Genomic DNA, 13184 nt, shown 5'->3' with positions numbered 1-13184 from the left:
AAGCCCTGATTGAATCCTCCGAATTTGAATCGGAGCAAGAGGAGGCACAGAGCGAGTCCGATGAAGAGGACTCTTATGATTCCAGCATTTATTTTCCAGAGCACAGCTCCTTGACAGTAGCGGGAACAGACCCCAAAGATGGAGTTAACGACTCTACCCTGGTTGACCCTAAGGGCGAAACGATGTTTGATCCCGACACCTTACAACACCCGAGATCCTCAGAGTGGTATCCCCTAGAACACGTAGGGAAATATATCGCTGCTCGCATTAGAAAGCCACTTGACAAGGTGGCACGAAACAAGCTACGGGCAGAATGCCCACGCCCCACTATTCCTGATATGGCATGCGCCACCCCTGACATAGACCCAAAGATCGCCAAATTCTTGGGGAAATCAGGTTGGAAGGCCAAGAAGGGCCTGGACTTTGCCTGGCGGAATTGCCAGAGGCCTGGGATGTCCTGGGGCCAACTGCAAAATTGTTCGACATGGTCAAAATTGCACTAGCAGGTGGTACACCGGTGGACTTGGAAGCCATCAGGGGGTGGATCCAGCAATCCGTATGTCTGCTGGGCAACGCCAATACTGCGGTGGCCACTGAAAGGCGCAAGGCAATCCTGATTAAAATAGAACCTAAGCTAGTGAACCTAGCTATTTCAGAGCCTGGACCCAAGGCAAAAGCCCTCCTATTTGGAGATAACTTTGTTAAAGAGCTAAGCACGTATGAAGGCACCTTTACAGCACTTGATAAAGCTCAAGCCAGCATGAAACGAGTGTTCCACCAGAGAGTTTTTGGCGGGGCCAGCAGATATCGGGGCCGACCGCTCACCCCGGGGTTCATACCGGGGCTAATGAGGCCCCATACAGTTCAGGCTTACAGCACCTGAGTCCAAACCTACCTCACCGTTCTTCCCAGTTCGGGGCAGACCATGGCAGTCTCGGGGACCCAGAGGTTCTTCCTATGGCCGACGACCTTATGGTAAGTTCAATGCCACTTCATCTGGCTTCATTAACTATGGTGGGGGGCAGACTGTGTCACTTTGTCAATGTATGGCGCATGCTCACTGCAGATGCCTGGGTCCTTCACACTGTCCAGGGTTACTCTATAGATTTTGTACAATACCCTGTTCAAATGCAGCCCCCCAACCACCTGGTGTTTCCCACTCACGATCAATATCTGATATCGCAGGAAATCCAGGCCTTAGCCTCCAAGGGTGCAATTTCCGCAATTCACCCTCTCACACCAAGTTTCCTAAGCAACCTATTCCTGGTCCGCAAAAAATGCGGAGGCGTTCGTCCAGTCATCAACCTACATCCTCTAAACATGTTTGTCACATACCACCACTTCAAGATGGAAGGTATACACTCTCTCCGAGACCTCCTGCTTACAGGGGACTGGATGATCAAGCTCGACTTGAAGGACGCGTACCTCACGGTTCCAATGGCCGAAGACTGCCAAAAATTCCTACAATTCCAATGGAAGGAGACCGTGTGGCGATTCACGTGCCTACCGTTCGGCCTCTTGTTGGCACCCTGGTGCTTCACAAAGCTCATGAAACCGGTGGTCGCCCTCCTACGCAGCAGAGGAGTTCGACTCATTATATACTTAGACGATATCCTCATAATGGCGTAGGACCCTCATCTGCTCCACGAACATTTTTCTTGGACGAAGACTCTACTAGAAAAGATGGGTTTCCTAATCAATTGGGAGAAGTCGGTCACCAAACCCGCTCAATCAATAGAATTCACGTGAACAGAGCACTCCTCCCAACAACCAAAGTCAAATCCATCAAAAAGGAAATCAGGCGGACGTTAACACGTCCTGTTCTTACCTTCAGACAACTGGCCAGGATTGTCGGCCTTTTCTCAGCGTCAATCCAAGCCATATTTCCCAGCCCTCTGCACTACATGGCACTTCAACGACTGAAGGCCAAATACCTTTGTTTGGGGCACTCGTACTCAGACTTTGTTCCTCTCGACTGCACCGCCAAAGAAGGACTCAGGTGGTGGCTACAACACATGGAGGCATGGAACGGCCGAGCGATCTTCAGAACCACTCCAGACATCATAGTGGAGTCCGATGCAAGTATGCTCGGCTGGGGTGCGCGCTGCGGATCTACCTCCACCGGAGGAAAATGGTCCCTAGAGGAACAGGGACTACATATCAACTGCCTTGAACTGCTAGCAGGATCGTTTGCCCTACGGAGTCTTTTGAGTATATCGACCAACTACTCCATTCTGTTACGCATGGACAATATATCAGCGGTCCGCTATATCTACCACCTCAAGGGCACAAAGTCAACAACACTAGCGGAACTAGTTAAAGATTTCTGCCAATTCTGTCTGGATCGCAACATTTCAGTACAAGCGGAGTTCCGGGGATGTCCAACGTAGTGGCGGATTGGAATTCCAGACACCTATGAGACGCTGGCGACTGAACCCTGCCATCTTCAGCCACTTACAGTCACTTTGGGGCCCCTTGGACATCGACCTGTTCGCATCACGCTTGAACACTCATTTGCCAAAGTTTTTCAGCTGGAGGCCGGATCCGGAAGCTCTGGCAACGGATGCTTTCCTCCAAGCGGTGGCCGAATACCTGCCACTACGCCTTCCCTCCTTTTTCTCTCATCGCACGGACTCTGCTACACCTCAGGTGCCACCGAACCTCCTTGATCCTCATATACCCCTTCTGGACGTCTCAGCCCTGGTTCCCTACACTCATGGAAATGTCCATAGATCTCCCGAGGTTACTACCGGTGGTCACCAACCTCGTACTGGACCCCAACGGGAACTCACACCCCCTCCTACTTCAGGGACATCTCCTTTTAGGGGACCCTGCTACATCCCAAATGTTCCACAAACAACTCTGGACCTCCTGGCAGGGGCTTGGGCCCCAGGAACAACCTACATGCCTGTAACGCATGGAATAGTTGGTGCATGGAATAACACGTGGATCCCATATCTGCAAATGTGAGTCGGGGTCTAAGTTTCCTTACTTCACTTTTCGACCATGGCCTGGCATTTCATGCAATCAACTTATATAGATCAGCTATTTTGGCAGGCCACCAAGGCTGGAATGGACTTCAAGCAGGGAAACACCCAGTGGTATGTCGACTTCTACGTGGCATCAAGTTTGCACGCCTACCACGACCTAAACACGCAGCCTTGTGGGATGTTAACCTCGTTCTCCGACTTTTTGAAAATTGCCCAAAGAATGAGGACCTATTGATCAAGCAACTCACCGCTAAACTGGTTATGATGTTTTGTCTAATCTGCAGTAAACGTGTCTCAGATGTCCGAGCACTGGACCTCGCTCATTTACACCAGAAGGCGTCTCCTTCGACATATCGAGACGCACAAAGACATCTGTAACGGACGCCTTCCGTTGACGGATGCTCCTAGCGCTTCCTGAGGACTCCTAGCACTGCAGACGACACCACAACCACCACAGACTCCACAACCGCCGTAGCTTAACTGGAGCCGCGCCGTCTTCTGTCCACCCTGGAATGATCCTCCAGCATTCAGGACTGTGTGGGGAAGACCTCTCCTCCAGGAGAGCGTATCAGGAACAAGAACAAGCTCTCAAAAGAGCTAAGTGATTAAAGCTAGTATGCAGAGCATAGCAATCCCCAGTGTGATATAGCAGCTCCCTCCAATAACGAGACAAGGCTACGTATTGAGGGTCAAGAAGAACTCTGATGTTTAATGACAGGGAATCTGCTTTTATGCAGTGCTCCCCTGCAAGGGAGACGCCCACAGGCAATTAAGCATTAACCAATCACATATCGGTTACATCCCACATATTCCCTCCCCTCTGCTTGGGAGATAATTGAGTTTCTTACTGTATCTACTCAATTATCTCCAAGCTAAAACTTATACATTTTTATAACTCCAAAACTATACATTCAATCTTCATAAAAACGTCATATTAATAATCAGCATACTTTACTTACAAACATATCCAAAATTCAGCTAATTCCATGCAGGGGTTAAAGAGTTAACTGGAAGTCCTTTATGACCGACCGCAAGCACATTTTCATGCCCAAAATAGTTCCACAGATTCAGGCTGTGCGGTCGGTCTATTTCTGCCCTGAAAAGTTACAAAGTCCCATCCGAAGGCGGCGTTCGAATCATCGAACTCACTTCGACTTTTATCGAACTCACTTCGACTTTTGTCGAAGTGAAACCGGGGTTGTGTTTCCATGATGTTATATTGTCTACCAGAGGTCTATTTTACACCCAGAAATGACAAAGTCCCGTTCGAACGTGTGTTCGAATCTTCGAACGGGACTTAGTCTCCAGCTGCAGTGTCGAAGGGTAGGGGAAGGTACAGCTCACCGAGTTCGACTGGATGAAAATGGCCGCCGCCATGTGTTCGACTGAAATGGCGGCCACTTCGACGACTTCGGTACTTCGACGGCTTCGGCACTTCGACTGCATTCGAAGTGCCAGTTTAAAAGTACAAACCCTTTCTTTGTACAACACAGTTAAAGGGCCAGAAACAGTATACCAAGATCCATTAGGCCCAAATGCAAGTCTCAAAGGGCAATACCTTCCAGGGCCATAGTCGCAGGGCAGGAGGCTAGCAATAAGTCCTCTCCAATGCCCAGTGGCAAATGGCAGTTTGTCAAAACATCAGTTTGCTACCCAGCTTTTCCACATAACGTTAAGCTGTGTCCAGTAGTCTGACTCAAGAAATTTGAAGCAAGGACAGCTTCGATTCGTGATTCCCTGTATCCAGATCTGTTTCTGGCAATTCGACAACCGCACCATCCGGTTTCTACAGTTACCATATCTCGTTGGGTTAAATGGATCATGGAGTCGGCTGGCATTGATACCTCCACGTACGGAGCACACTCAGTGAGGGGTGCTATGACATCAAAAGCCTTTTCTCTAGGATGTAGACTGGAAGATCTCCCCTGTGCAGCTGATTGGATCCAGTGAATCTACGTTCCGGGAATTTTATTTTCGTCAAGTTTCTCATTTTTCCACTTCAGTGATCACACAGCTTTGAACTAACATAATAGGAACCTCCGTGTCCTTTAATAAAATTACCAGATTTGACTAATTTCATGATGTAAAGTCATGATTTTATAAAGGACACGGAGGCGAGTATTATCCCACCCAATCCAGGTAAGTTGCGCCCTCCCTGTGAATATACTGTCACGTAATGGGGCACGAGCCGTGTGGTAATGTGATTTTTGTTTTCACCTGATTGACTAGTACTGAACTGACATATTGTTAGGTTAATATTGTAATATAGATGTGGAAATACTATCCAAGAACGTATTTTACCATTTAGTTTCTCTGTCTTACTGCCTCCTAATTGGGTTGTCATACTGGTCCATGTCTGTCCATACAAGTGCACGCAGAAGATTGCCAGTTCTCCGGAGTTCCGTTACCATAATCTCCCTGGAATCACAGTTTCTACACATCTGTTGGATTACATTGTTTCTGTCTATGGGAGTGTTCATCGGCAACATCAAGAAAGAGGAGTGGCTTAGGGTCACATGGGACATTATTGTGCTAGGAATACTCTCATTGGTTAATATGTTATGTGTGGTTAACTCTTTAGGGTAAATGATGTTATTGATTTTTTTTCGTTGAATATCTACAATATTTAAAATATCCTTTATTTTGCTGCTGAGGAATAAAGAAAGAGATAAGCATAATACTCGCCTCCGTGTCCTTTATAAAATCATGACTTTACGTCATGAAATTAGTAAAATCTGGTAATTATACCAGCATATCTGGCAGTTGTTTACTGGCTTGGAATTGCCTAAACAGGGCCAGTTAATTAGTGGTAGTAGTGATGATACCTTTGTGATCTTAACCTTTGCCAAGGGTCTGAAATTGCAAATGGGAATAATAAACTGCACGGTTGTGGTGCATGGTAGAATGTATTTTTTAATTAAGTCTATTGGGCAGTAGGTAACTAAAGTGGCATTGGAGGACTAGCTGACCTAGACAATTAGTAAAGAATGTGAACATCGATATGACAGACCAGTGATTTTACAATTGAAGACATTGGTAGAAAGGAGTGTGCTGTAAAAGTACTACTCAAATTTACTAGCTATCCCACATCGCCGTCCACATTACCGAGGGGCAACCCAAAGGCTGAAACATCTGCGGGCTCGCAAGCCTTCCATTGGGGAAGAAGAGATCCTTGGACCTCAGGCACTAGTTCCTAATGAGGTCTGGGCTTGAAGTACTGAACATACCTGGCATGAGGGACTGTTCCTGCTCTTTAAGGTGCAAGCCAGCCCATCTCCGCATCGAGTGGTGGAGGTGAGGGAAGAAAAATCAGATTCCGAACTGCCCTACCTAATCAGGACTTTGATTGCCATAGGCGGATTGACCTAGGCAGAATCTTCACCAAACCAGGATGATACTCTTCTGTGATACAGAGATGCCTGTTTGTATGTTCACTTGTCTTGTTAGTACCCAGTGGTTCAAAACATTTTAGATTTCAATAGCTGATTTAACGTGTTACTACTAAAAGTTGTGCATTTACCCTGAATGCAATGCTATATCTTATACTGGCTGTCAATATTATGCTTGGTTTGCTGTTGTGGCACAACAAGTATGTTTCTTAATACTTGCACTGCAAAAATAAAGAATATTAAAAAAAGGCTAAGAAACCATACTTACAATAGCATTGTTCATAACAAAAATAATATATTTTTGCTATTCTATGACAAGGTAGCATGAACAATTCTTCTTTCCTCCAAATTCACATCGATATGAAACTTGGATAAAATAATACCGTGCAGAGGGGGGCGGGGCCTGACCGCCGAGCTGTAAAGAAGTGACTTACATGAGCTCCTCATAGCATTTGGCAAAAAAGCGATTTTTAGCCTAAATAAATCGGAGACAAACCCTGCTACAACCTTCCCTGCCTCGGAACCGAACAGCAAGGAACCACCAAGGGCAGAAGCTTGACCGAAACCGACGAGCGGCACACTCCGAGCCATGCGGCCCTCTGACCACCGGGCGGGAGGGACGGCCGACCTCCCAGCTCTGAGAGGCACAGGGACATACATGGTGGAGCAGGCAACCCGTTACCCCCCCCTTTGGACCGGCGGGGGTGATCCCGGTCCAGCCCTGGGAGAACTCTCCGACCCACAGCATAGGGGGGACGGAGGGGCTACACTTATGGGCACATCTACTGACTCAGCCAACATGGCGGATGCCACGAGGCAACCTGACAATGCAGCAGTAATGGCAGACATCGAGATCAGACTGGACAGAGCCTTTGCAACATTCTGGCGCAACCTGGAGGAGAAAATGCAGCTCTCTGCCCAACAGCAAGTAAACGAACGCTCTCCCCCACCGCCGCTGCTAACCAAACGACGGATGCATGCAGTCCCAACACGGATGAAGGGCCCAAAATGGCGGTATGTCCCCATCGCACTGGCGGAGAACAGCCACTTAACGCAGCCTGGGAACGCTGTAACACTAAGAGCCACCGCGATGACCCACTGCACCGGTGCAGGGACGAAACAGATACTCACCCCTCCAGGTACTACCGCTCCAATGCCCACAGCTATGCCAGCTTCCCACCACTCTCCTGGGCCGGGGTCCCTCCTGGAACACACACCAGGTAGCCGTCCATACACCCTAGGGGGCACCGGAGTAACAGGACCCCTGGGGGCAAGAGGTCTTACCACGGGCAGTAGACGGGCCAATGTACACAGGGCACTGGCCCCCTTTCAAGCCCGGAGCCATGATCGTGGGAGACAGCGGCTGGGAGGCCTACTACGAGTCCTTTCACATACAAGGCGGATGCCAAGAAAGCACCAAGGAGCTGGTCACCTGAGGCGCCGGGGAAAGACCACAGCGGAAACCCGGAATAAGGTCCAAGATACAGGGGCGGCGACCCCAAAAGTGCTCAGAGACAGCAACTCCCAACAACCACAGTACAGGTCGCAATATGGTGCATACACCCAAGCAGCACTCCGAAATGGCGACACGCCACCAGCGAGGACACGAATGTGGAGAGCCCTGAAATCCCCCCCCAAGCTGGGAATCGGCTGAGAACGCACTAAGATCCCAGATGCTGCGGGGCAAACTGAACTCTCTGACCTAAGACTCACCCGCACTCGCATTGCTGGACTTCTGTCCCCAACCACTCCTAGGAGAACCAGCCGGTTAAGTCTGTTCTCTACGTTATAACTCTTGACAATCTTAATGGTCTAACATGTAATCAACCAAATATTAGTTTAATAATACCTACTATACTGTACTTAGCATGTAACCGAACGGAAATTACACAAGTAACGACAGTCATGTATTGTCTAGCATAGTACTCGTTACTTACTTAATACCTAAGCAAGCCTATTAATGTTATGCCTATTTTCCCTGACATACCCATGTAATATCTCGACTTTACGCTTAATAGAAACTAAAATGTGAATGCTCTAGACAAATCGCATACTAACTATAAAATTGTGCAAGTTCTAACATACCCTTACTGTTATAATTGTGTGAAAAAGCATGTGGATTGCCGTCGGGGTACCCCATGTGAGTTGTTCCCGCAAATGCACTACAAAAATAAAGAATTATAAAAAAAAAAAAGGCAAATAAAATCAGATAACATTCATGCATGTTTTTTTTAAAGACGCCCACTGAATTTAAAACAGGACTATAACGTCTATAGGAATATTGTATCTACTTTTTGTTCTCACTGTGAAGAAACGTTTTCTCTGGTGTAGCAGAAATCGTCTTTACACAGTCTCAATTGATGACCTCTCGTCCTTTCTAGAATCATATAAATGAATAGGTCACAGGAGAGCCATTTGTATTGGCCCTGTATGTATTTGTATAATGTTGACATCTTGCTTGCTGTGAAAACAAATTAAATTTTATTTTATCCTTTCTTCGTAACTAAAATCTTCCATTACCTTTATTCATTTTGAAACCTAAATTTACATGTTTTCCAGATCAATATGTCTAGATGCCACTATTGAAAACTGAATTTCAAAATTGCAACCCTTAAGGTGGGATCTTAATACTAATTTATAAAAAGTTACAACTTCACCTTCACTGAATGAACACACCTTTTTACACATGACATCGCCATACTGGCTTTTGCTACCGCTGTCTGACATTCAATTTGCTTGCCACGTTAGTACAAGTATAATAAAATTGTTCTGAAGTCAAAAAAAAAAAAAAAAAAAAAAAAAAAAATAATACCGTGCAACACTATATGTAGAAAGCCACACCTTTATCACAGCGATGCACTTACAAGAATAAAATCAATCAAAATAAATAAAGATACTTTTATTCCAGTAACAACCCTCTGCTGGACAGTTTCCTAATAAGCAATTGTCCCCTAATGCAATATGCAATAGCTCTTTCTATTAAGAGATGTAATGGCTATCGTTTCCACAATACACTCACTTTGTCAAGAGCCAGAGTTCCAGCTCTATATAATTAGCCTAGTTCAATCATGTAAAAGCCCATCTTTCAGGTGATCGTCATAGGTGAACATGTACAAAAATGAAGAGTATTGTGAAAAGTAGTACATCATTTATTTTCAAAAGTTAGTCTTTTTCAAAGTGTGAGTTCCCCATCATTAATGCTCTTATCAGCTTACAATAGTGGCCATCTTTATTACTGGTATAATGACAATTTTGACATCAGGCTAGGGTTTGGGTTTTTTTCTGCACCATAGTCAACCATCTTTAAACCAGGAAAACGAAGTTTCTGCTATATGTCTTCATGGACAACTAACTTTGCATTGCTTTATTTTTATATATAACTTTGTATTGTATTTGGTTTTGTATATTTAGATTCTATGACATGACAAAAGTATGACAGTAAAAATAGAAATCCACAAAATATTTGCAAAATGGAGTGATAGCTTTCCTTCTTCAATGTTCCTTGTACCCTGCATAAATCTCTCACTTTACCACCACCAAAACACCCACAGTCTATCACATTGCCTCCACTGTGCTTTACTGATGGCGTCAAGCACTCCTTCAGGATCTTCTCATAAAGTCTACATCTCACAAATGTTCTTCTTTGTGATCCGAACTACTCAAACCTAGATTTGTCTTTCTATAACACTTTTTTCCAATCTTCCTCTGTCCATTGTCTGTGTTCTTTTGCTTATCTTTAGCTTTTCTTTTTATTGGCCAGTCAGATGTGGCTTTTTCTTTGCAACTCTGCCAACACGGCTAGTATCCCGGAGTTGCCTCTTCTCTGACATTGAGACGGGTGTTTTGCTCCTACTATTTAATTGAAGAACTGAGAAGCGTCTGTTTAACTAGACACTCTAATGTATTTGTCCTCTTGCTCAGTTGTGCACTGAGGCCTCCCACTCCTCTTTCTGTTCTGTTTAGAGTCGTTTGAACTGTTCTGTGAAGGGAGTAGTACACAGTGTAGTGTAGAAAGATCTTCAGTTTCTTGGCAATATCTTGCATGGGATAGCCTTCATTTTTAAGAACAAGAATAGAATGACAAGTTTCAGAAAAAGGATTTTTGTTTCTGGCCATCTTGACCCTGTAATTAAATTCACATTAGCTGATGTTCCAGATGCTCATCTAGTCTATTGAAACTAATCTATTTTTGCTTCTTTAATAAGCACACCGTTTTCAGCTGTGCTAACATATTTGCAAAAGGGTTTTCTATTGATCAGTTAGCCTTTTTAAATAATAAACTTGGATTGGCAAAGATAATGTGCCATTGGAACACGGGACAGATGGTTGCTGATAATGGGCTTCTGTGCACCTATGTAGCCATTTCCAGCTAAAAATAGTCATTTACAACATTAATAATGTTTACACTGTATTTCTGACCAATTTAATGCTAGTTTAATGGACAAAATATATCCTTTTATTTTAATTCTTTATTTTTGGACAGCCATTGTTACAGGAAAGACGCTACAAGGTTCTTTGGCATAGAAAAGCGTACAAAAAAACATCAACAGGTTTCCAATTTACAAGTGGTAGTGTTCTTAGAGAAAAGGCGCTAACAGTTATACCTGTAACATACTGTACCAACACAATAGGTAGGTCTACCACAAAGTGAGTACTGTATGACTGCCTATTTTGTTTTTTTACTTCAATCAAATAAATTTGTACACATTCAAATTTTTAATAGCTCAGTTGCTTTACTATCTTCACTGCAATTGTATATAGTATGGCTGTACCTGGGGCCATTGTTTGTATCTGTGTGTCAGTATGTGTGCATCTGTATATTTTAGTCAGTATGTGCATCTATGTGTCTTTATATGTATGTGTGTCAGTGGTTGTATGTGTATGCATGTCTGTACATCTGTGTGTGTGTCATTGTGCCTGTATGTCTGTGTGTCATTGTGTTTGTATCCGTCTGTGTGTCTATTGTATCGGTGTGTGTCATTGTTGCATTTGTAAGTCTGTGTATATGTCATTGTTTGTATCTGTACATATGTGTGTGTGCGTCTGTATATCTGTGTCAGTATGTGTATCTATGTGTGTATTTGTCTGTGTGTCTGTCCATATGTATGTGTCAGTATGTATATGTGTGTGTGTCATTGTGTGTATCGGTATGTCTGTGCATCTCTGTGTGTTTGTCATTGTATGTATTTGTGTCTGTACATCTGTATGTGTGTCATTGTATCTGTATGTGTCAGTATGTGTATCCATGTGTCTGTATATGTTTGTGTGTCAGTGTGTGTGTGTGTCTGTACATCTGTATCTGTCTTAGTGTACTTCTGTGTCATTCTGTGTATCTGTGTGTGACTGTACATCTGTATGTGTCTGTATATGTGTGTGTGTCTACATCTGTATGTGTGTCAATGTATCTGTCAGTATGTGTATCTGTATTTTCATTGTGTGTATCTGTGCATCTGTATGTGTGTTAGTGTGTGTGTCTGTATACCTGTATGTGTATCTGTGTGTTTGTATCCATGGTACATACCAATATCCATGGATATTTCCATGAGTGTAGGGAACCGTGGTTGAACTGTGCAGAATGGGGTTATGAGGATCAAGGAGTTCCGAGAACGTCTGAGGTGTAGTAACGTCCAGGCAATCAGGGAGAATAGTGGAAAAGGGTAATGGGTCCTGTTCGGCCATGGTTATAGGAAGGCATCTGATGCCAGGGCGCCTGGATCTGGTCTCCAGATGAAAAACGTTGGTAATTGGGAGTTCAAGCGAGATTTGAATAGGTCAATGTCCAGAGGTCCCCATTCTGACTGCAAACATAGGAAGATGGAAGGATCCAGTCGCCAATCACTGGCATCACATAGATGTCTGGAGTTCCAATCTGCCACTACGTTGGACATCACCGGAATGTACTCTGCTTGTACCGAGATATTATGATCTAGGCAGAACTGCCAGAATTCCTTCGCCAGGTCTGTCAAGACTGTTGACCTCGTACCTCCAAGATGGTTGATGTAACGAACCGCTGATATGTTGTCCATACGCAATAGGATGGAGCAGTTGACTGCCACACCCACCAGGCTCCGCAGGGCAAACAAGTCTGCCAGTAATTTGAGGCAATTGATATGCATCCTCTGTTCTTCTATGGACGATTTCCCCCTGGTGGAGGTAGGCCCGCAGTGCGCACCCCAGCTGAGCGTACTTGCTTATGATTCTACTACGAAGTCCGGCGTGGTTCCAAAGATTGCTCGCCTGTTCCACACTTCCATGTGTTTTAGCCACCACTGGAGATCCTCTTTGGCTGTGCATTCAAGGGGAACAGAGTCTGAATACAAGGAACCCATGCAAAGGTGTTTGGCTTTTAGGCGTTGAAATGCTCTGTAATGTAATGGGCCAGGAAATAGAGTTTGAATCGATGCTGAGAGAAGGCGGATGATTCTGGCCAATTGTCTCGAGGTCAGTATAGGTCAGGCTAGCGTGCAACGAATTTCGTTCTTTATGGACTTGACCTTGGAGGGAGGCAGTAGGAGTGCCCCACACACGGAATCTATGGTGAATCCCAGAAATTCTATGGATTGAGAAGGTTCGAGAACCGACTTCTCATAATTGATCAGGAAACCCAGATTGCCCAGGAGAGTCCTTGTCCAAAACAGGTGTTCGTAAAGTAGGTGAGGGTCCTGTGCTATCCCCCTGCTGTTGAAAATTGTTTTTAAAAAGTTTTAAAAAATAAATAAAGTTAATCAATTTAAAAAATAAATATGTATATACAATATATATACATATATATTTCTTAAATATGACGTCATACTAAGTGTATTTT

The sequence above is a fragment of the Pelobates fuscus genome, chromosome 5, assembly GCF_036172605.1.
Source record: "Pelobates fuscus isolate aPelFus1 chromosome 5, aPelFus1.pri, whole genome shotgun sequence".
NCBI classification, from domain to species: domain Eukaryota; kingdom Metazoa; phylum Chordata; class Amphibia; order Anura; family Pelobatidae; genus Pelobates; species Pelobates fuscus.
Note: the sequence above shows the minus strand (reverse complement) of the source record.